The sequence below is a fragment of the Hoplias malabaricus genome, chromosome 18 (genome assembly GCF_029633855.1).
Source record: "Hoplias malabaricus isolate fHopMal1 chromosome 18, fHopMal1.hap1, whole genome shotgun sequence".
In the NCBI taxonomy this organism is placed as follows: Eukaryota; Metazoa; Chordata; class Actinopteri; order Characiformes; family Erythrinidae; genus Hoplias; species Hoplias malabaricus.
The window spans coordinates 30,654,989-30,681,745 of NC_089817.1; positions in this window are offsets into that span (position 1 = coordinate 30,654,989).

Sequence of the window (26,757 nt, forward strand, 5' to 3'; positions counted from 1 at the left end):
AGCAGCTCAGAGTGTTTGGCATTCTTGGAGGACATGAGTGGAGTTCTAGAGAAGATTCCATGCACATACTCTATTTTTTTGCTGATGGACTTCATTGGTCATGTTGGCAATGACCTCAAAACATGGAGAGGAGTGATTGGGAGGGATCGGGGGTGGACCTCCAAGTCTGAGGCCATGGATATCTCTTAGAAACAGATGGTATGCTTCCTTCAGATTCAGAGTGTGAGAATCTACCCCAAGTGAAGGATTTCAAAAATGTTGGTTTCTTGTTCATGAGTGATTAGAAGAGGGATTGTAAGGTTGATCATAGTTTATGTGGAGGTGTGCTGGTAGTTTTTTTTTATGCTTTTGTGTTATGAAAAGCTGCTAGGAACCAAACAAGCAGTTCAGACGCCTATGTCCTGCTCTCTTGTTTGGTCTGCAACCATGACAACGATGCTGTTAGTGGTCGGTCAGATTTAACATCTGTAAAATGCAGAAAATAGAACATTTTCAAAAATTTTTTTTTAAAGTTTTGCTCTCTGTCAGTTTCAGAATCTGTGCGAAAGAAATCGTTGATATATTTGTGTTGGCATGAAAAGGCCTTAAGAAGCTGCTTGTAAAACTGGAATATTAAAAAGTGGCACTTTAAACTCATTACAATTATTATAAAGTGTAGTAGTATTTTTGGTTTAATTCTAAATGATAGATTGTGCATGTTTCTTACTTAGGTCTCATTCTGAAATGTTTTTGTCTATTTTGAGCAAATAAGACAAATGTCATGAGATACACAAAAGAATTCTATGAAAATGAACCAAAAACTGATCAAATGAGGCATATTATTATCTACGTTACTCTGTGTACTATTCCAAGAAAGAGGGGACCAGAGACAGGGGCAGTGTGGCTTTCTGACCATTTATTAACACTCACCATCACCATCTTAATCACCAAGCACATCAGGCCCCGTCCACACGGATAGGTTTATTTTTAAGAACTGAGTTTTTTTCAGCTATTTTGGCCTATTTTAGGGAAATGCTCTTCAAGGTGAAGGTTTAAAAAAATGGTCACTTCTCATGTTGATGGTAAACAGAACATTTTGGAAACACTGAGGACACACAGTGTGTCAGTCTCTGACTGAAATGTAAATAGCTCCTCACTCCCAGTATAGGGAAAGTAAAAGTATAAGTATAAAAAAAAAGTATAAAAGTATAAGTCTGAAAGCTTCAATATACATACAGCTAACAGTACATTTCAGATTCCCACATGTGCATAAGTATAAATGATGCCATATAAAAACATAGAGAACCAAATGAGGAGATTTATGTGGCTTGGTCTATAATGCACAGGACCAGTATGATTCTGCCATCTTCCATTTCTGTTAATGATGGGAAGCTGAGCATGTGCAGCACTGAGCCTTATTCATCCCTCCATCTAGTGTCTGTTAATGTGGGCCATGACTAATCATAAGAAATTGCTTAGCTTTTACAAGTATAGCTTATTAAAATATAAAATTTCTATTTATATAGCACCATTCTTTTATGTTTACATTATGATACATCTGTGAACGATCGTCAGGATTTTTTTAAACAGGGTTTAGAGATTTCAGCACAAATTTACATAAAAAAATATATTAGAGCAGTGCACTATGAAGTGTGTGGCCTCTGCTCTGTCAGATGAACTCAGTCTGAGGTTAATGTTCAGGAAACAAATTCAGCCTTGAAGATGATGATTTAAATATTCTACATGTGACAATATAATTTGCAGATGCTCTGAACCATGAATAGAAAATGGCATACATCAGTGGATTCACAAAGGAGTTCACATCTATTAGCCAGGTATAAACAGCCCAAACAGTTGTGGATGATTCTGATGATAGAGGTGTTACATAATATGGTATCCAGCAAGCAAGGTAAACAAAAAAACCCACTGTGCCTATTTTTTTCACAGCTCTGACATAACATTGGGAGTAGGAATTAGGCTCTGTACATAGATGATGACATAACATAGAAAAAAAAATTATGAAGCGTGATTTGACTGGAATACTGCAGAGGGTCAGTGATAGCAATGAACCTATCAAACTGCTATGAGTATCACACTGTACAGAGAGCCATACTTTGAGAGAAAACTGATTATTTGAGCAATGTAGCAAAATAATGAACCAAGATACCAACATGTGTTCATCAGGGCATTTAGAATCACAGGCATATAAACCAGTCCCACAAGAAAATCACCCACAGCCAGAGAGAGGATGGTCAGGTTTGTTGGAGTGTGGAGCTGCTTGAAATGAGAGATGGAGATGATCATCAGCAAGTTCAGAAACACAGATATGGATTGTCACTCTGCCCTGGAAACTCTAGTGCCTGATGCAGTTCTCCAGGTGAACGGTCGTTCCTCGTCGAGAGTGCACTGCACGTTTGGCTGCCGTTTCTCGCCAGTGTGTGTGTGGACTGAATGTTGAGTGTTGATTGTAAAGCGCCCTTGGGTTTCTAGAAAAGCACTTTATAAGTGTAACGTTAAATAAAACACATTTAGATGCATATTTGGGGCTCCTCATCTTGGCTGGGATTTCAAAAGTAGTAAAGTGGTGAAACAAAAGTTGTATTTTTTAAGGCCAAACAGGTGAATTATCCTAATTGAACCATTACCTGTTAGAGGTAAGGAACACCACTGCACTAAATATTGATAGAATAATTAGTAATGGAGTTAGTAACGAAATATTCACACTGCTTGTAAGGATTTTTTGGGTTTCAGCCATCTTTTGGGTAACTAAATATGCAGGGGGTCAAATTGACCTGGGAACACCATTGCTGTTCCTGACAAATGAACATAACAGGAGGGTTAATTAAACCCCCAACTCTCTGCCCACCTGTCAATTTTTAAATCCCAATGTGGCCCTTCAGCTGAAAAGTTTGCCCATCCCTGCTCTACTAAAATTACCGGCGAAATGTTGATTACTTGACATATTAGCTTATAAACCCTGAACACACAACCACGAAGCGGATCATTTACCTTTCGCCCAAGGGGCTCTAGTACCAAGAACACTTATGAGCAACCTTTTGTTTGAACACAATGTTCTTTATGCACAAACCATGACTAACACATAAGACCAATAACATCACACCACTCTGGTTCAGATCAGACAGGACGTTCCTCTTACTCACTTCTCTTTAGGTCTCCCAGTCATTGCCAATGTGAGCACTGACACCCCCTGGCCTGGACCTGAGGAGGAACAAGGCACCAGTGACCCCTGTGTCCATCCGGGGTGTCAGTGTGGACATTGTGGAGGACCACAAATACTTGGGAGTGAACACTGACTATAAACCGGACTTGGCTAAGGACACTGATGCCCTCTACAGGAAGAGCCAAAGTCGTCTTTATTTTCTGAGGCAAGTGAGGTCCTTCAACATCTGCCGGACTATGCTCAGGATCTTCTATGAGTCTGTGGTGGTGAGTGCTGTCCTATATACTGTTGCATGCTGGGGCAGCTGGCTGAGGGTAGCAGACGCGAACAGACTCAACTAATTGATCAACAAGGCAGGTGATGTTGTGGGTGTGGAGCTGCACTTACTGAGGGCAGTGTCAGAGAGGAGGATGCTATCTAATCTGCAGGCCATTATGGACATTGGCTACCACCCACTCTACGACACAGTGATGAAACACAGGAGCACATTCGGTGCAAGACTCATTCCACAGAAATGCACTACAGAGCACCACAGGAGGTCATTCCTACCTGAGGCCATCAAACTCTATAACTCCTCCCTCAGTGTGTGACACCATGGTTCATCCGTGCAATACTCAGTACCAAATTATACTGTTCATATGTGCAATAACAATAATAATGTCATTTATTTTTCTTAATGTGTGCAATAATTCAGAGGTGCAATAATTTATACAGTATATTTTATAATTATTATCACAGCCACTGCCACTTTACTGTATATTTATTAATTTAAATGTGTGCATGTTGCAAATTTCTCTGTTCAGTTTTTAATCATTATTAGAGTGTTTATTCTTTTACATAAACAGTTGCAACTGTAATAACTGCTATTTCCCTCTGGGATCAATAAAGTATTTCTGATTCTGATTCTGAGTATATATATGTTACTCTGTTTGCCATCACCAGGAGGAGGGATTCAGAGACAGGAGCAGTTCGGCTTTCTGACATTTTATTAAAACTCACAATCACCATCTTAAACACATCAGTCCTGTATTATTCTCTCTCTCCTCAGCTCTTCCTCAGACTTTGGTATCTTTGCCAAGTGGATTTCTTTGAACTTGTGCCAGTTAATAGATACAGTGAACATACATTATTGGTCACTAACAGTACATTACATTCTCTTCTCCAGAAGGACAGGGGGATATTTATAATATTTTATTATAGAACTGTGTTAAATAAAAGAACATAATAAAAGTCCTGGAGATGAAATGCAGTGTATGAAATCAACCCAATTTTAAAATCTACAATCATTATAGATTAAGGTAGAATTATGTTCCCTAATTAAAGATTCTGACATGCACCCTTGTATATTTCATGTACAAATGTCTGACACATTAACAGTTTTTCTTACAGTGTAGTCAGGGAGGGCACCACATGAGGAGATTTATGTGGCCTTAGTCTATAACACTCAGGACTTGTTTCTGAGCTGTGTCTCCTGGGTCGAAGCCATGGCTTTCTCTCAACCTTGCTGGAGAAATGGAGCATAGACAGCACTGTTGTTTAATCATCCCTCCATGTAGTCTCAGTTAACTCAGGCCACAGATAATTATTACAAATATTCACATGAAATTGCTGAGCTTTAACAGGTATAGCTTATTGAAGTATCATTTTTTTTCTATTTATATATGCATTCATTCATTACCATTCATTATCTGTAACCACTAGAGGGGGCCAGTCCTTCACAGGGTTCTATTTATATAGTTTCAATTTAATATTTAGATTTTGATATATCTGTGAAAGATCACCATGTTCTTTTTAACACGGTTTAGGGATTTGAGCACACATTTATAGAAAACATCTTAAAGCAGTACAATATGAAGTGTCCTCTGCTCTGTCAGATGAAATCAGTCTGAGGTTAATGTTTAGGAAACAAATTCAGTCTTATTCAATATACTTTGCAGATGTTCTGAAACCATGAATAGAAAATAGCATACATCACTGGGTTCATAAAGGAGTTCATATCTATTAGGTAATGCTGCACAAATCAAATTAACGTTAGCAACTGGTTAGTGACATCACAGGGTTTAAAAAGAGAAGCTCTGAGAACTTTTCAGAAGTAAAAATGTGCAGTGTTCCACCATTTGCCCAGGTATATAATTCAACTATTCAAAAATAAAGTTTATCAACTTTAACACTGAGATATAAAATCTTTAACATTTTGCGTTTAATATGTGGAATCAATGTTCACAATTTTAATCAAAACACACATTTTATAAAACTGTGATGTTTCCTCACCATTTGCTGCTCTCCAATCTGTTCACATTCTGGAAACCAGTCTGATGTGTTTACAAAGCCCCGGTATCTGTACATGAGTAAAATAACAAACTGTCTCGGTCTGGTATGCTAGGCTTTCTCTCTCACTGTTTCTCTCTCTTCTCATGGCAGAGGCATCTGGAGTATTTTTAGGAAATATAGAACTCAAATGAACAGAGGTGAGGATATTGCTTGATTCCTGCTCAATAGGTGGGTAATATTGACTTATGTTTACACTTTCTGATCACTTGAGGGAAATGTCTCCAAACTCAGGGTATGGCTAACTGCATTACCCAAAGTGATACAGAACTAAGCCACTCCAGTTACAAATAAGTTTCTGTGGTAATTCAATCAGTGAATAAAATCCTACAGACAAGATACAATTTGGCCATAAACAAACAACAGTCATTTTTTCCCTCAAACAAATGATTTTCTGAACATACACACACCAGAAAGAACTGCTTTGCACGCAGGCACATGTGCACGCACGCACGCACACACACGCACAAACACGCACACACACACATTCACACAGGGAATAAAAGTGGTTTTAAAGGTGTAAAATCCATGCAGTCTATGTTTTAAAGAAATTAAGTAATGAGACTTACTCATAGCCATCTTTAAGTTGTAAGAGAAAAATCAAATGAGAGGCGGGCAAATAACACCAGTATTTAACACTTGCAGCACTGAGAGCCAGTGATTGAACGCTGTGCCTGATTTTACTTAGGGAACATAATTATACCTTATTCTTTATTAATTGTAGATTTTAAAATTGTGTTATTTTTTGCGCCCCATTTCACGTACAAGACTCATGCTCTTTAAATTTATAGTATGTTCTTGTCCTGTTGTGCTCTTTTACACAGTTTGGTAATGGAACATTACAAATATTCACCTCTCCTTATGGAGATGAGAATATAATGTACCTTTAGGAAAGGAAACTGGACTTTAACACCATTCCTACCGTGACCCAGAAATGGATTAAGCAGTGAAGAAGATGATGATGATGAACTACTGCTGTACCTTTTACAAATACATTTACACTGTTTGTACCTCTAGTAACCATGATGTACCTCTATATTTTTTACTTTTTTTCTGAGAGTCTAACATACTTTCATTATGCAGATAGTAGCCTCAGATATTTAGTTTAATTCAGTGCTGGTAGTAAGTTATATTATTCCAGGGAACACAGTGTCACTGCGTGTCACTAACAAGGTCAAGAGACATTGTATCTTCATGCTTTTTTTTGGCATTAGTGAACTTGGGGTCTTTTGAAGCTACTAACCCTAACCCTACACGGTCAGAAATGTTGTTATTGTTTTGGTACAGTCTGCTCTCTCTGTGGTGATACCCTGAAGGGTTCATATTTGTACTTTTAATTAGGGAACATAACTGTATCTTTTATTTTATTATAATTGTAGATTTTAAAATTGGGCGGCACGGTGGCGCAGCAGGTAGTGTCGCAGTCACACAGCTCCAGGGGCCTGGAGGTTGTGGGTTCGATTCCCGCTCCGGGTGACTGTCTGTGAGGAGTTGGTGTGTTCTCCCCGTGTCCGCGTGGGTTTCCTCCGGGTGCTCCGGTTTCCTCCCACAGTCCAAAAACACACGTTGCAGGTGGATTGGTGACTCGAAAGTGTCCGTAGGTGTGAGTGAATGTGTGTGTGTCTGTGTTGCCCTGTGAAGGACTAGCGTCCCCTCCAGGGTGTATTCCCGCCTTGCGCCCAATGATTCCAGGTAGGCTCTGGACCCCCCGCGACCCTAAATTGGATAAGCGGTTACAGATAATGGATGGATGGATTTTAAAATTGTGTTGATTTCATTTTCCCCATTTCATCTCCAGGAATTTCATTATGTGTTTGTTTGTTTTTTGTTTTTTTTATGAGACAGGTTATAAACATGTATTTCTCCCTCTGGAGAAGAGAATGTAATGTACCTTTAAGGAACAAAACTGTGCATTTAAACACTGTTGTACCTTTAAAGGTACATTTGCACAGTTGGTACCTTTAGTGACCAATAATGTACCTCTACTGTACAATTTTTTTCTGAGAGTGTATCTATTCATTACATATCATCTGGAGAAAATAAATAGCTCTTCCTCAGACTTTGATATCTTTGCCAAGTGGTTTGCAATGAATTTGTGCCAGTTTGTACACAATCAGAAAAAGAGGTACAGTGGATGTACATTATTGGTCAATAAAGGTACATTCATTCATTATCTGTAGCCCTTATCCAGTTCAGGGCTGCGGTGGGTCCAGAGCCTACGTGGAATCATTGGGCGCAAGGCGGGAATACACCCTGGAGGGGGCTCAATAAAGGTACAAACAGTATAATATATCTATTAAGCTTATAGTGCTTATGCATAGCTTATTTATGTATAGCTTATTTAAATATTATTTTTACTATTTTATAGTTTATTTTTATATTTACATTTTGATGCATCAGTGAAAGATCGCCAGGTTATTTGTCACGGGGGTGTGATGAGTAGATTCAGGGAGGCGGACACACTCGCTACAACACGGAATTTAATAAAGAGATGACAAAACAAACGAACTAGAGTAGAAACACGAACTAACATTACTAATAAACATGGGAATGAGCAGGAAACAGGCAGGAGACAACGAGAAACGAGCTAGAGAAAACAGACTACGAAAACAATTGGGAAACAGAACGAGCAAGAGAACAACACATGAACAAAACCTAACACAAACACAATACAACCAAACAAAATGACCGATACCAGGAAGTGAGGGAAGAGGGCTTAAATACCAGAACAAACTAGACACACCTGACACGGATAACGAGAGACAATGACAAAGAGGCGGAACGAAGGCGGAGCTAGGAATGAACATAAACAAAGCCATGTGCAGGGATAGGAAAACAACAAAGAGAGCCACATAGAAAGAGGAAAACAAACCAGAAAGTGTCAAGATGTGACATTATTTTTAACAGGGCTTAGAGTTTTGTGCACAAATTTACATAAAAAATATTAGAGCAGTACAATATGAAGTTGCCTCTGACCTGTGAAATAAAATTAGTCTGCGGCTAATATTCAGGAAACAAATTCAGTCTTGAAGGTGATGATTCAAATATTGTACATGTTATAATATACTTTGCAGATGTTCTGAACAATGAATACAAAATAGAATACATCACTGGATTTACAAAGAAGTTCATATCTATTAGCCAGGCGAGAACAATCCACACAGTTAAATGTATTTCGATTGACAGAGGGCTTACATAATACAGTAACCAGCAAGAAATGAAAACATAAAGCACTGTGCCTAATTTCTTCGCTGCTTTAATTTTCTTGATGTTTTAGCTCCATGCTTGTTTGAGGCACAGTTTTTCACAACTTTGATAGCTTTACTGCCACTTTAACACTAATTGAATACAAGACAAATATGAAACACCAAGGGGCTAACAATGTAACTACAAAGTCAATGAAGATCCAAGATTTTGTTTATGTTCACAATACACTCTTGTCAAGGGAAATTTTAAATGTGTGTGTTTCTTTTATAAACATGTGCTCATTGAATCACTAGTATTTAGTAGTAATTAGGAGTAATTACTGATGATTAGTAAAAGGTCTTTGTTTTATATAAAGATGATAAATATGAAATGTATGTTGCATTATTCTGTCTTTAGACTGTTTCACCAACTGAGTCTTTAGTAGGAAAGGAACTTGATGGGAGTACATGGGAGTGCAGCTTGAAAGAATTACACTCCTGCATCCAAGGTATCAAGGATGTTTTTTTTTCTGTTTTAATGAGCATTAGATGTAGCTGGTTCCTAGAACTTGAAACTTGTTATCTTTTTCTCCCTGATAGGTGGCTCAGCTAAGAAAGTTTTTTTTCTTTTTTGTCTCAGAGCAGAGTGGGGCAGAGCAGGGTAGAGGGTTAGTGCATGCTTTTAGCTGCTCTCAATAAAGGTTACTTAAAGACCATTTTCAGTCTCATTTCTTATTAGTTGATAATTTCCATGACAGTCTCCAAAACAGTTTGTGGAGATTTGTGATTGTAAAAAACTCGTCTTTCCAGTATAAATACATGATGGCATAACACAAACAAAAACACAAGCCAAGAATGGACAGTAAGGTTTTATGAAGCGTGATTTGACTGGAATATAGAATCTATATAAGTCTATAGATATTCAATTGTTTTCCTCTCTGTAAGCAGAAGATGAATTGAGATTACTCTCTCGTTTACCAGGGAGTATCCCCACACCCACCCTGTGCCTCTCACCCTGTGCAACTTCTGAGTAGGAAAGAGACCTGCCACTACAGAGAAGTTTGCTTCCAGAGCACATATTGTGTCTAAAGGTGAGTCCAACTATATCTAGCTGGTATCTTCCAAACTCTTGCATCAGCTCCAGCTCTTTCCCCACAGTGAGGTGTCACCGAAGCACTACTCTGGATTTTGTGGGTTACGTGGGCTACTTGACTAACAGGTGCTTGCCGTCGGACACTACCCCCAGGCCTGGACCTGAGGAGGGACAAGGCACCAGTGAGACCTGTGTCCATCCTGGGTGTCATTGTAGACACCGTGGAGGACTAGAAATACTTGGGAGTGCACACTGACAATAAACCGGACTGGGCTAAGAACACTGGTACCCTCTACAGGAAGGGCCAAAGTCACCTGAGGTCTTTCAGCACCTGTCGGACTATGCTCAGGATCCTCTATTAGTCTGTGGTGGTGAGTGCTATCCTATATGCTGTTGCATGCTGGGGCAACAGACTCAACTAATTAATACCCAAGGCAGGTGATGTTATGGGTGTGGCGCTGCACTTGCTGATAGCAGTATCAGAGAGGAGGATGCAATCTAATCTGCAGGCCATTATGGACAATTGCTTTCACCCACTCTACAACACAGTGATGAAACACAGGAGCACATTCAGTGCAAGACTCACAAAATGAACTACAGAGCACCACAGGAGGTCATTCCTAACCGTGGCCATCAAAGTCTATAACTCCTCTCTCAGTGTGTGACACCATGGTTCATTCGTGCAATACTCAATTCCAAATTATACTGTTCATATGTGCAATAACAACAATAATGTCATTCATTTTTCTTAATGTGTGTAATAATTCAGAGGTGCAATAATTTATACAGCATATGCTATATTTGTTATCATAGCCACTGCCACTTCACTGTATATTTAAGAATTTAAATGTATTGCAGAATTCTTGTTTCTGTATTAAATTATTATTAGAGTGTTTATTCTTTTACATAAATGGTTGCAACTGTAATAGCTTTTATTTCCCTCTGTGGTCAATAAATTATTTCTGATACTGATTCTGTGTATGAAATGAGATGAAATCCATCTGAGGTTAATGTTCAGGAAACAAATTCAGTCTTGAAGATGATGATTTAAATATTTTGCATGTTACAATGTACTTTGCAGATGCTCTGAACCATGAATAGAAAATAGCATACAGCAGTGGGTTCACAAAGGAGTTCATATCTATTAGCCAAGTAAAAACATTCCACACAGGCAAAGGTACATTAACTGTCGCAGGGATGGAATAATATGGTATCCAACAAGCAAGGAAAACAAAAAAAACCCTCTGCCTAATTTCTTAGCTGCTTCGATTTCTGAAGTTCTTGATGTTTTAATTCCATGGTCATTTGAGGCACAATTTTTCACAGCTTTGATAGCTTTAGCTTGATGTATTGTCACTTTCAAAATAACTGAATACAAGACCAATATGAAACAACAAGGGACTAGAAATGCAATTATGAAATCAATGATGACCCAATATGTAAACTGATACACAAGACAATTACCATAACACTGGGTGTAGATATTAGGCTCTGAAAAAATGTCATTTAAGTATAAATACATAATAGCATAACACAGACTTGAAAACCAGCCAAGAATTATGGACAGCAAGGTTTTATGAAGTTTGATTTGACTGGAATACTGCAGAAGGTCACTGATAGCATGTTAATTTTCCTAGATACCAACATGTGTCCATCAGGGCACTTAGATCCACAGGCATATTAACCAGTCCCACGAGAAGATCAGCCACAGACAGAGAGAGGATGGGCAGGTTGGTTGGAGTGTGGAGCTGATTGAAGTGAGAGATGGAAATGATCACCAGCAGGTTCAGAACCACAGTGCACACAGATACACATGAGAGAATGAGGCACAGCAGTAAATATCCAGGGCCATCTACAGACTCTCTTATACATGACACATTATTGTCAGGAAAGCAGTATTGAACTGTAATGTTTTCCCTGTAGTCTTGGCCCTCCATTTGAAATAGAGACAGAGCTGAAGAATCTGAAATGTTTCAGAGAGTTAACTTCTCTGTTTTATACATGAGCATGAATCCTCCCACTAGTGGATAGTATAATCCTAACATCATCATGACATACAGTGTTGGGTCAGCTGAGACTAGTGGAGGAGTTTAAATACCTTGGGGTCTTATTCACGAGTGAGGGAAAGATGGAGCGTGAGATTGACAGACGGATCAGTGCAGCGTCTGCAGTAATGTGGACTCTGTACCAGTCCATTGTGGTGAAGAGAGCTTAGCAGAAAAGCAAAGCTCTCGAGTTACCATTCAATCTATGTCCCAACCCTCACCTATAGTCATGAGCTTTAGTAAGTGACCTAAAGAAAGAGATTGCTGGTAAACTGGTAAAGACGCGGCTTTCCTCTCAATCATTCCCGCAGATTCACAGTGATTTGAACAGAGTTCAATAGCGAAGCAGCGAAGGGTGGCGAAACGAGACGAGCCATTGGATAAATGCTGGGCTTTGTCCCGCCCATCAGACGCTCAGCGTCTCTGGGGGTCTATGGGGCAGTGGGCTGGCCTCGGCTGGCCCGGACGCTCAGCTTCTGCATGACGATTGGATGATCTGTCTGAGGCTGAATCCCTTTTTGATTGACAGCGAAATGAGCGAATCAGCGATCCTTTGGTGTAAAGATCCGTGGGAGCATTACATTTTCATTCTGTTCTGAGTTGAACCAGACTTTCTTAATCCTCTTAGCGGCATTTTCGTTGTTAAAAACGACTAGTGACAAATCAAGCTTCTATTTATGGTGGGTTTTTTTGTAGCTGCTTGTGTTTGGAGACTGACTTCTATCACTCTTTCTGACTTCTATCGCAGTTTCTGTCCAGCGGGTGCTGCTGAGCCCCTCCACCATCACAAAGCACTCACAGGCGGACACACTTCACATGGGCCGAGGCCGTTTAAGCCTAGCTCTGCTGGCCATTGAAAGGACACTAGTCAAGTCCCTGGAAAAGACGCCTTGTTGGTACGACACGGTCACAGATCATTTTCTTGAAAAGGAACGGAGGGTAGAATTTACGTATAAATAAACCGACACATTTTATGATGTAGGCCGAAATTGAGCTTCCCCTCCTTGAAAGACCAGCATCCGCCACTGATATATATATATAAATATATATATGTATGTATGTATGTATGTATGTGTATCTATGTATGTATATGTATGTATATATATATATGCAACTTTTGTGGTCGTCGGGAGCTGTAAGCTCCCAGTAGGGTCTCCCATGGTGAACAGGTCTGGAGTGAAGATCCAGAAAAACACAATCAAAAACGCATCCCTATGTATACACCATACCCTCACAAGTAACCTGACTGGCGGCTGTACTACTGGAGTTTGTTCCAGTAAATGAGAGGGTCACCTCAATGCAGCTTCGACTTGCAGAGAATAAAACTTTGACTGTTGTGTGTGCATATGCACCAAACAGCAGCTCAGAGTGCTCCATTCTTGGAGTTCTAGAGAAGATTCCATGCACTGACTCTATTGTTTTGCTGATGGACTTCAGTGTTCATGTTGGCAATGACCTCGAAACATGGAGAGGAGTGATTGGGAGGGATCGGGGGAGCACCTCCAAGTCTGAGGCCATGGATATCCCTTGGAAACAGATGGAAAAGCATGTTCCCTTCAGGTAGAGGGTGAGAATCTACCCCAAGTGAAGAATTTCAAATATTTCGGGTTCTTATTCATGAGTGATTAGAAGAGGGATTGTAAGGTTGACCATAGTTTATGTGGAGGTGTGCATGTAGTTTATTTTATGCTTTTGTGTTATGAAAAGCTGCTATGAACCAAACAAGCAGTTCAGACACCTATGCCCTGCTCTTTTGTTTGGTCTGCAACCATGACAATGATGCTGTTAGTGGTCAGTCAGATGTAAGATCTGTAAAATGCAGAAAATAGAACATTTTCAAAAAAATTTTTTTTAAGTTTTGCTCTCTGTCAGTTTCGGAATCTGTGCGAAAGAAATCGTTAATATATTTGTGTTGGCGTGAAAAGGCCTTAAGGAAGCTGCTTGTAAAACTGGAATATTAAAAAGTGGCACTTTAAACTCATTACAATTATTATAAAGTGAAGTAGTATTTTTGGTTTAATTCTAAATGATAGATTGTGCATGTTTCTTGCTTAGGTCTCATTCTGAAATGTTGTTGTCTATTTTGAGCAAATAAGACAAATGTCAGGAGATACACAAAAGAATTCTATGAAAATGAAGCAAATACTGATCAAATGAGGCATATTAGTTTTGCTCTCTGTCAGTTTCGGAATCTGTGTGAAAGAAATTGTTGATATATTTGTTTTGGCGTGAAAAGGCCTTGATGAAGCTGCTTGTAAAACTGGAATATTAAAAAGTGGCACTTTAAACTTTAAACAATATAATTATTATAAAGTGTACTAGTATTTTTGGTTTAATTCTAAATGATAGATTGTGCATGTTTGTTGCTTAGGGACAGGTCCTTTACATAGACACAGGTCTCATTCTGAAATGTTTTTGCCTATTTTGAGCAAATAAGACAAATGTCATGAGATGCACAAAAGAATTCTATGAAAACGAACCAAATACTGATCAAATGAGACATATTATTATCTAAGTTACTCTGTGTACTATTCCAAGAAAGAGGGAACCAGAGACAGGGTCAGTGTGGCTTTCTGACCTTTTATTAACACTCACCATCACCATCTTAATCACCAAGCACATCAGGCCCCGTCCACACGGATAGGTTTATTTTTAAGTTTTTTTTTTTCAGCCTTCTGGCCTCTTATTTTAGGGAAATGCTCTCCAAGGTGGAGGTTTAAAAAAAATGGTCACTTCTCATGCTGATGGTAAACAGAACATTTTGGAAACACTGAGGACACAGTGTGTCAGTCTCTGACTGAAATGTAAATAGCTCCTCACTCCCAGTATAGGGAAGTATATAAGTCTGAAAGCTTCAATATACATGCAGCTAACAGTACATTTCAGATTCCCACATGTGCATAAGTATAAATGATGCCATATAAAAACATAGAGAACCAAATTAGGAGATTTATGTGGCTTGGTCTATAATGCACAGGACCAGTATGATTCTGCCATTTTTCATTTCTGTTAATGATGTGAAGCTGAGCATGTGCAGCACTGAGCCTTATTCATCCCTCCATCTAGTGTCAGTTAATGTGGGCCATGACTGATCATAAGAAGTTTCTTAGCTTATATAAGTATAGCTTATTAAAATATAAAGTTTCTATTTATATAGCATCATTCTTTTATGTTTACATTATGATGCATCTGTGAAAGATCATCTGGGTTTTTTTTGAACAGGGTTTAGCACAAATTTATATAAAATATATATTAGAGCAGTAGACTATGAAGTGCGTGGCCTCTGCTCTGTCAGATGAACTCAGTCAGAGGTTAATGTTCAGGAAACAAATTCAGCCTTGAAGATGAGGATTTGAATATTCTACATGTTACAATATGTTTTGCAGATGCTCTGAACCATGAATAGAAAATGGCATACATCAGTGGATTTACAAATGAGTTTATATCCATTAGCCAGGTATAAACAGCCCATACATTTAAGGATAATCCTGATGATGGAGGTGTTACATAATATGGTATCCAGCAAGCAAGGTAAACAAAAACCACTGTGCCTAATTTCTTGGTGGCTTTAATTTCAGAAGCCCTTGATGCTTTAGCTCCATGTTTTTTTGAGGCACCAGTTTTCACAGATCTGATTGCTTTGGCTTGATGTATTGCCACTTTAAAAATAACTGAATACAAGACTAATATAAACAAGCAGGGGGCTAGAAATGCAACTAGAAGGTCAATGATGATCCAATATAATTTTATGTACACAATACACTCTCCATAACAGTTTGTGGAGAGATGAGATTGTAAGAAATTATCATTAAAGTACAAAAACATGATGACATAACACAGACAAAAACCCCAGCCAAGAATTATGGCCAGCACAGTTTTATGAAGTGTGATTTTAGTGGAATACTGCAGAGGGTCAGTGATAGCAATGAACCTATCAACTGCTATGAGTACCACACTGTACAGAGAGCCATACTTTGAGACAAAACCGATTATTTGAATAATGTAACATATTACTGTTCCAATATACCAACAGGAGTCTATCAGAGCACTTAGATCCACAGGCATATTAACCAGTCCCACAAAGAAATCAGCCACAGCCAGAGAGAGGATGATTAGGTTGGTTGGAGTGTGGAGCTGCTTGAAGTGAGAGATGGAGATGATCACCAGCAGGTTCAGAACCACAGTGCACACAGTTATACATGAGAGAATGAAGCACAGAAGAAAATATCCAGAGCCATATACGGCCTGCTTTATACAAGACTCATTATGGTCAGGAAAGCAGTATTGAACTGTGATGTTTTCCGTGTAGTGTTGGTCCTCCATCTGAAATAGAGACAGAGCTGAAGAATCTGAAATGATTCAGAGTGTTAACTTCTCTGTTTTAAACATGAGCATAAATCCTCCCACTAGTGGATAGTGTAACTCTAACATCATCATGACGTACAGTGTTGGGTCAGCTGAGACTAGATCAGAGTGATAGAATTGTTAAGAAACTGTCTAAAGGTAAAGCCATATTTACACATTACACAGTGAGCAAAACACTAGGGGAGCTCAACTTTGATTTTCTACACTAGAGGCTGCCATAGGGCCATGGTGAAATATCTGGCTTTATGCCTTGGATCATGCTCAATAAGGCAAGAAGATTTGTGGTGCACTCATATAAAGAATAAAACACAGAATAGAATAGTTTTCATGTTCAATCCACAATGTATGGAAATACAACAAGTAATGAAAATTATATATAAGCCTGGGAAGTTGGGACACTGTGCCATAGATTGATTTAATAAATAAATAATTAAGACATGCAATTCATATAAACGCTATATGCAGTCAAAAATAGTTTAAATGAAATATTTCAAAAGATGAAATAGAGATTTTTTATAATCTTTTGAAAAACAAAATGTGCCCATATTTAATTTTAAAACTATACCAATAGAGATGAGATGAGGGAAAAAAAACATGGATATATTTTTGAAATGCTACAAATATCCAATTAACTTCACTAGCAACCAGTTAATTCCAGAACTGTGTTTACAAAAACATGCATTCATGTCTGTAACCATTATCCAGTTCAGGGTTTCAGTGGGTCCGGAGCCTATCCGGAGTCATTGGATGCAAGGAGGGAACACACCCTGGAGGGGGCCCAAGTACTTCACAGGGCGACACACATTCACACCTAGGGACATGTTTAAGTCGCAAATCCACCTATCAATGTGTTTCTTTGGATTGTGGGAAGAAACTGGAGCACCCAGAGAAAAAACACAGGGATAACACATCAAATTCCACACACACAGTCCCCTGGAGGTTCCTGGAGCTGTGTGACTGCGACACTACATGCTGTGCCACTGTGCCACGCTTTTACACTTTCAAGAAAAAAAGGTACAACAATGTTTAAAAGTCCAGTTCTGTTCCTTAAAGGTAATTTACATTATCTTCCCCAGAAGCAGAGATACATGTTTGTAATGTTTCAGTATAGAACTGTGTAATACAAAAACAATGAAAATCCTGGAGATGAAATGGGGCATATGAAATCAACACAATTTTTAAATCTACAATTATAATAAAATAAGACACAATTTTGTTCCCTAATTAAAGGTCAAAATATATACCCTTTAGGGTACCATCACAGAGACAGGAAATGGTACCATGATGACAAAATCTCTAACTGTTCTGCCATCTATTTATGTTTATTAATAACAGATGAGTGACTTTTATTTTGAAATGAATTGAGAAATATGCAGTTCATTATGGGACAGGACTTTGTTATTAGTCACATGAGGCACAGATCTACACGTGGCAAGGTTGTTTCTGTGTTTTGTTCTTCTTTATGCCATTGAAAGCAATGGCTGTAAGTTACTTTAATGTTTATTAGCCAGCTGTGTTGTAATCTGATGTGTTCAGTTAATAGTAACACTGAATCCTTTCTGTTTCATTCTTTTACAGTTTTACTCATAACGTACACATGTCATGTGCTCATTTCCTGGCTTGTGAAATCGAGTTTGGCTTGCTGTTTAAATCCATTAAGTGCAGTCACCACGTGATGTAGTTTTGGGAGCTAGACCACGCCCCAATTACCTCTCCACAGCTTCATTTATACCCCTTCACTGTCACACCATCCCCGCGTTGAGCAACATTGCGTTGCATTTTGTCTCACACTCACCCGTTTTTCTGCCACCATGGACATTGCTCTCGTCACCTCCGTTGACGATTTATTTTCTGCAACCTCCAGTCCCTCATCTACCGGTTCGCAACTTTACCACTAGTTTAACAGGTAAGAGTAAGTCAATTTGCCCAGAAACTATTACCCCAAACATTAAGTAATACAGAAAAAACAGCCCCCCACCTGTACACAATTACTTTGTTGGGTACTCTTCCCCACTCACAGGGGCCTCAACTAAACGAGCAGAGACAGCAACAAAGTAGAGGGCAAAATCTCAAAATTTATTAGAAACAATAAAGAAAGTATCACAATGGACGCAATTGCTCAAAACAAACAAAAAAAAAAAAAAATAATAATAAAAGGTCCAAGTTACCGTGGTAGTAACGCTGTTCCAGTGGGAGCTAATAAAAAAAAAAGCTATACGATATGAAAGTCACTCACACCACACTACCTTCAGCTCACTAGACCCACAGCACTATAGTGAAATTTAATACCTCTGCAAACACCACAAAATTCAATTAGTTTCTCCACTGGACAGCTTCCCACCACCAGCCTGGACAGAAAAATACAACATTAATGTAAACAAGCACAAAAGATAAAACATGCCATTATTTATTCTATTTAAAACACTACTCTGCCCTCTTTCAGTAACACATGGAATAATAAAAAGAAAACCATCCAAGGTAATTACAGTTACACAAGGAGCCAGGCACTTCTCCTGTGTACCTGTCCTCACCGAGAAGCATAGAGGATAAGAATAGCAAAACAATAGTAAAACAAAACAGCGACTGGTGACAAGGTAACCTTCAACCACTCAGAGGTGAGCCTACAAAGTTTTCACTGGGGCAGGTCTGCTTCTGCCCATGCTATATGCCTCCCTCAACCAAAATATCCCTGAATCCGGTCTTGAAAGTCCCACGCCACTATTTACACACAATACCTCTTCCTGCCACACTACACCAACCACACACCATATTTCTGAAGCTCTCAGGCACTGTCTTGAGTACCACGGAAATCCCAATGCGCTGCCCAACATGCAACTCGTGTCCACAATACCAAACAAACACCAGTGCGCAAGACCGTCTAGTTAACGCCAAACATGGTACTACTGGTAAATTGGACAATGTTCTTCACGTTGGTGCCTCGGAAACAACTTCCTGTAATCTTTGGGGTGAGGAGAGCAAGGGTTGTTCCACTTGCTGGGCCTGTGTAGGCTCTCTTGAGACAAAGTTGCTCGAATGAGCACCAATGCCTCAGGCAAGTCATAATCCACCTGTACATCTTCCATAGGACTCATCTCCAATAACATCGGCCGCCCACCATTATCAACTGGAGGACTCTTCTCCGGTTCCACACTGGTAACAGGAATGGGGCACAACTCTGACTGGTGGATATGTAACTCTGTTAAGGGACCATCGATTCTCCTCACCTTATACAATGTTCCTACTTCATCTAAACACTGCCTCAAATATTTCAGGACCCCATTCATCCTGCAGTGATGATGCAGTGGCAGCCTTCAACTGTTTCTCTGCATGAGAGAAACACCCCGGACAATCTCTCCCAATGTTCTTGTAGCCAATCTCCCAGCTCTTCAACAAATTCCATTTCCCCCCCAAGCAATGAATCAATTGGAAGGTATGGGAGGTATCCAAACATCAACTCATAGGGTGAATGTTTGGTAGATTGATGCACAGTTGTGTTATAAGCAACCACCACATTGGACAGGTGCTGTGGCCATCGTCTTTTTTCTCCAGGGGGCAGTGTCCTCAACAAATCATTCATTCATTATCTGTAACCGCTTATCCAGTTCAGGGTCGCAGTGTGTCCAGAGCCTACCTGGAATCATTGGGCGCAAGGCAGGAATACACCCTGGAGGGGGCACCAGTCCTTCACAAGGCAACACACACACACACACACACACAATCTTGAGTCACCAGTCAACCTACCAACGTGTGAAATGCCTAACAACGTGTGTTTTTTGGACTGTGGGAGGAAACCCACGCGGACACTGGGAGAACACCCCAATTCCTCACAGACAGTCACCCGGAGCCGGAATCGAACCCACAACCTCCAGGCCCCTGGAGCTGTGTGACTGCGACACTACCTGCTGCGCCACCATGCCACCCTCAACAAATCATGCAATGTTCTACTGAATTGCTCACATTGTCTGTTCCCCTCAGGATAGTAAGGACTAGACCGTCTTTTCTCAATGCTATATAACAGACACAGCTGTTTCAACAGTGCCCCTTCAAAACTCCTCCCCTGGTCTGAGTGAATCCTTTTAGGTACTCCGTATGTGTACAACCATTTTTCCACCAAGATCCGAACCACTGTGCTTTCCTTTTGATCTCTTGTTGGATAAGCCTGTGCAAATTTTGAAAACACTTCATTGATAATTAACACATTCTCACGGCCATCACTAGACTTTTCCAATACTGTGAAATCAATAGCCACTATATCTAATGGCCGTGAAGCCAATAGACTTCCCAAAAAGGTCCTTACCTTAGATCAAACTGCTTTAGCCGCTATGAGTAGTACACGGTACCACAATGTGTCAAAATGATTGATGATGGGTTAGTTTCTCATGTGACATCATGCCAGCTGACTCCCTGTTGGTATGTTAGGTATGTGTGGAATGAAATTCCAATGGCGTCACACAGTGGGTGTGTGTAGTTGGGAATGTGTGGAATTATTTGTCAGATGACGTAATCATCAGATGACTCCATGTAGGCATGAATGTAATGTGTGGAATTATTTCCCACATGATGTCACACGGTGGGTGTGTATTAATTGGAACGTGCAGAATTATTTCTCAAATGACATAATCATCAGATGACTCAATGTACGTATGAATGTAATGTGTGGAATTATTTCACATGAGGTGTGTATTAATTGGAACGTGCAGAATTATTCTCATGTATGAGAGTTGGGTTGTGTTTTCCACACGGTGTTATCTTTAATGCAATAGTGTTACAGCCTTTAAAGTTGTTTAAGACATGTGTTTGTTTCATATTTATTTGTTTCAGTATGTTAATGGAAAAAAATAATGTAATTTTAAAGAAATTTTAAATTATAAACTGAAAATCAAACATGAGCAATATGAATTGAATGGTCCCACTTTAGGGTTTGTTTAAGGCATGTGGTCCTTACATTTTACTTGTTATTTTCCAGAAAAGTCATCCTTGTATGTTAATGGAAAAAATATTGTTAGAAATGTAAAATGAGAAACTGGAAATCCAACACACAGGGTCTCTCTTGGTTAAGACATGTTTGCACTGTTACAGGGAGGGTTGGGGGCTTACTTGTATGTGACAGCACAACAGGTGTTGAGACGAGGCTGAACATTTGGGGGCAAGGAGTCCTCCTCCCTTGTATGAGGCTTTCTATTTGATATCATCATTAATGCTAGTAGAAAACGTTGATAGGATTGGCATTTCAGTAATTTTATGTGACATCATCGCACATGTGTTTGGTGGCTGATTAGCACTCTTACTTGGAACTAGTGTGTAAATGGTATCTGACAGGTTTCCTAGCATTCCAAAAAAAATCTTCCCAACGGTACGTTACCTGTTTGTACCTGCTTTTCCCTACATTATGGCAACTATTGTTACATGAAAAAAAACTGACCCAGCCTTTAAAGACCCATTGTTTAGAGGGTTCATAGTGCAGAGTGCAGAAGACGTGTTGTAATTGACCTCACATTTTACTAGTTTTTTTCAGACAAAGTCATCCTTGTATGTTAATGGAAAAAATATTGTTAGGAAATGTAATTTAAAGAAATGTAAAATACGAAACTGAAAATCCAACATGTACATACAGGGAGCAATATGAAGTGAATGGGCCCACAGATTCTCCTTAGGTTTGTTTAAGGCATATGTTGTAATAGACCTCACATTTTAGTTGTTATTTTCCAGACAAAGTCATACTTGTATGTTAACGGAAAAAATATTGTTAGGAATGCAATTTAAAGAAATGTAAAATAAGAAACTGAAAATCCAACACACAGGGTCTCTCCTGGTTAAGACATGTTTGGACTTGTTTCCTTGTGTGTGTGTGTGTGTGTGGCAGCGCAACAGCTGTTCAGAAAATATGGGGGGGCCCCACCACCCTCCCTCACAGAAGATGGGGAAGGGGTGGTGGGGGGCCCCCTCCCTCCCTCACAGAAGTAAGGTCATGCTAGAGAGCGTGTTAAAAAATGTATGTGATCATGATATAAAAAGGCAGTATGAAAGGCATTTCAGCAATTTTAATGTGACATCATCGCACATGTGTGGTACAGCTATTGGCACAGTGAAAGGGGGGTGGAAAACACACTAACTCTACCTTTAAAAAGCCCTGCTTTTTGCGGGTTCTTAGCACGGAGGAGAAGGACAGACACTGGCATTTAAGGAGTACTGGAGAACCTCTTCACTTGGATTTAATTTTCCAAAGATGAAATGGAATTAACTGTTGGGAATTTTACTATGGAAAAATACAAAAAGGGCACTTTAAGTCATTGAAAATTTCAGTGGATTCCTGTGAGAATGTAACAACAGTGCAATCAGAGGAAGAGGAGTCAGTTGATCACAGTGAAACAGACTGTGGAATATTAGAATGTTTCAGAGTAGTGTAGGGATATTAAAAAACAACAAAATATTTCAGCAACGTGTATGGAGATTTAAAAACAACACATTGTTTCAGAGTCGAGTGTGGAGCTTTGAAAAGGGATATGATGGAAATGTCAAGCTTTTTGAAAAGGATCTGGGCTCAGGCACATGTTTTAATGGCCAGGGTCTGGTATGAGAGACAGTGTCCTAGGTGTGAAACTGATCACCTGTTACAGCAGGAGCAATCCTGTGTTGTAGGCATTCCAGTGCATTTTCTGGATGTGCTAAAAAATACATTTTTGAACATTCTGGTTAACAGTGAGCTCGCACAGGCTCACCTAGGCCTCATGCTTAAGGCTTGGATGTATATTTGCTAACACTGGCCTGGCACTAGGGTCCCCTACTTGGGAGGATGTATATGACATGGTAGTGGTTTCTGCTGACAGAGGGGAAGGGGGGAGGGAAACCCACTAACCCTGCTTTTTGAGGTTTTGTAATGCACAGGAGAAGGACAGACACTCCCGTTTAAGGAGCAATGGAACACCTCTTTGTTTGGATTAAATTTTCCAAAGATGAACCAGTGGTGATTTTACTATGGAGAAATATCAAAAGTGCATTGTGAGTCACGGAACCTTTCTACAGACCCATCTGAGAATGTACCAAGTGTGTTCTGAGAAAGAGGAATCAGTTGATCAAAGTAAAAAGTAGAAACAGAGTGTGGAATATCCCAATGTTTCAGAGGGAATTAAAAGGGGGATATGACAGAAATATTTTTTTAAAAGATCTGGGTTCGGGGCGGCACGGTGGTGCAGCAGGGAGTGTTGCAGTCACACAGCTCCTGGGACCTGGAGGTTGTGGGTTCGATTCCCGCTCTGGGAGACTGTCTGTGAGGAGTTGGTGTGTTCTCCCCGTGTCTGTGTGGGTTTCCTCCCACAGTCCAAAAACACACCTTGGTAGGTGGATTGGTGACTCAAAAGTGTTTGTAGGTGGGAGTGAATGTGTGTGTGTCTGTGTTGCCCTGTGAAGGACTGGCGCCCCCTCCAGGGTGTATTCCTGCCTTGTGCCCAATGATTCCAGGTCTGGACCCACCGCGACCCTGAATTGGATAAGCTGTTACAGATAATGAATGAATGAATGATCTGGGTTCGGGCCCTTGTTTTAATGACAAAGGTGTGGAATGAGAAAGAGTGTACTGGGTTTGTAATGTTTTTAGGAAAGTAAATATATATGGTTTTAAAGATGTAAAATACAAAAATAATTGAATGACTAAAATACATGTTTTATAAAAAAGTGTAAATGCAAACATAAGATAAATGTTTATACATATCTTTATAAACTAACATTGTATGCTTAAAAATGTAAAATGCAAGATAAAAACATCTTTACGTGATTTTCAATGTTTGAGGGTGGTTTCTCTGCTCAGAGCAGAAAGAAAGAAAACCTAGAAAACGTGTGTCTGACGGTGTTTTTGTATTATTGATTAATCTTACTTGTTTACTGACATTAATGATTATTTATGCATATACAGACTGGTTTCCTGTGTGCAAACAAACTGGAGAGCTAGCAAATGTTGAGGAAACTTTTTCTGTGTTTTATAAAAATTGTTTTTGATGACAGTCGTGAACGGAACCTTTAACCGTCCCTCTGTTAACAAATTTTTAAAAAAGGGTGGTAAGTGTTCTAAATAATAATCATACAATATATTGGACACATATTAAATGCTAATACATATACATGGTTTTAAAAATGTACAATAAAAAATGAATGAATGACACATTTTATAAAACCAAAGTGTCAATGCAAGCGTAAGATAAATGTTTATGCATGTTTTTATAAACTAAATAATTGATACAAGCTGTAATTAACAAATTTAATTAACAAATGACAAAATTCAGAAATAAACATAAAGAAAAACCTTTATATATTTAATATGTAAAATGAGTCAATGTGTAAATAAGCAGTAATCAAGATTACATATTATTCAACATACAGAAAAACATCAATAGCACTCTTTCTTGATTTTTCATCCATAAGTTCTTCTCAGATTGATGCAGCAAGCTTTTCACCCCTTTTGACAGCTCTATTTTATAAAAATGGTTTTATATTTTATAAAATTAAAGTGTAAATGCAAGAGTAAGATAAATGTTTGTAAATGTTTTTTTATGAAACTAAGCATATATGGGTTTAAAAAATGTAAAACACAACTAATTGAATGACTAAAATACACATTTGATAAAACTAAAGTGTCAGTGCAATGCTAAGATAAATATTTGTACATGTTTTTTGGTTGTTAGTAACAAATACACAAGGGTGATTAGTGACCACAATAAACATGTAATATATTGTTTACATGTTTTTTTTTTCCTAAACTAAATTGGTATAGTTTTAACATGTAAAAACAGAAAAATATTTGGATGACTAAAATGCATATATATAAAACTAAAGTGTAAATGCAAGGGTATGATAAATGTTTGCATGTTTTTATGAAACTAAATATATATGGTTTAAAAAATGTAAAATACCAAACTAATTGAATGACTAAAATATACATTTTATAAAACTAAACTGTTAAAGTAAGGGGAAGATTAATGTATGTACATATCATTATAAACTAAATATGTATTGTTTGAAAAATGTAAAATACAAATATAATTGGATGACTAAAATACACATTTTATAAAACTAAAATGTAAATGCAAGTGTAAGATAAATATACATGTTTTTAATTTTTTTTTAAAAATCTTTAAAATAAAAAATAATTAAATGTCTTAAATACACATTTTATAAAAAGTGTAAATGCAAACATAATATAATCGTTTATACACCTTAATAAACTAAATATGTACGTTTAAAAATGTAAAATGCAAGATAAAACCAATAACTAAAACTAAACGTGTTTAAAAATAAATCATTAATGTAAGCGTATTTTTATGAACTAAATTATCATGTATTTTTAAAATGTAATTTATAAAAATAAACAAATGACTAAAAGACATGTTTTATAAACTAAAGTGTTAATGCAAAAGTAAGATAAATGATCCTTTACAAAATATTGACCATGTCTCAACTACAGCACCATGCTTGACTATACAATAATGCTGTCTTAGCCCAAAAGGAGTCTGTATCTGCTTTTACATTCCCACAGAATCACTGACAACCTCCTGCTCCCTATAACATCATCACTAATTCTTTACCTTAACATTACTATAATTTATTGTGTCTATCAGTTCATGTCTGTTTTGTTATTTATGGTGTTCTTTGGTGTCGACCAGAGAAGGTTGGGTTCCCCTTTATGATTCTTGGTTTCTTCCTCATACTCTGAGGGAGTTTTCCCATGCCACTGTTGGTCCTTTGGCTTGCTCATAGGAGGTTTGGACCCAGATCTCAATAAAGCTCTGAATTAATAAACTTTGATTTATTGATTGATTGAAGGCAAGTGCAAGATTTTTTTCTCTAAACTAAACATGTATGCTTTTAAAAAGGTAGGGAGTAAAATGAATATCTAACAGTGTTTTATAAAATTAAAGTGGTTATTGCAAAAGAATGATAAATAGAAACTAAATATGTATGCTTTAAAATAAAGTAAAATACAAGAATAAACATGACTAAAATACATATTTTATAAAATGAATGTGAGAATGAAAGGGTAAAACAAATGTTTGTATGTGTATTTATAACCTTAATATGCATGTTTTTGAAAATGTAAAATATAAAAATAAATGAATGACTAAAATACATTTTTAAATCGAAGCATTGATGTAAGCATAAGATAATATAAAGATGTATATGCATGTTTTTACAAACCAAATAACTGTTGTTTTTAATTAACGAAAAACAAAATTCATTAATACACATAAAGAAAAACATTTTTGTAATTAATATATAAAATGAGCCAATGTATAAATAATCAAGATACATATTATTATTCAGCATACATAAAAACATCAGTAGCACTTTCTTCTTTTTTTATCCATCAGTCCTTCACAGACTGATGCAGCAAGCTTCTCACCCCTTTTGACAGATCTATCCATTTACTGTGACAAAACCTCAGAGTGAACTTTGACGTGGTCCTCGGACAAAGGATCATGATCATAACAATTTTCTTGCTCTTTTTGATTTGCTCATAACAAATACATCTGGATCGCTGGTAACCCCCAAACTCCTAAAACAAAGCCTCACCAATGATGGTCTCAGAGTCAA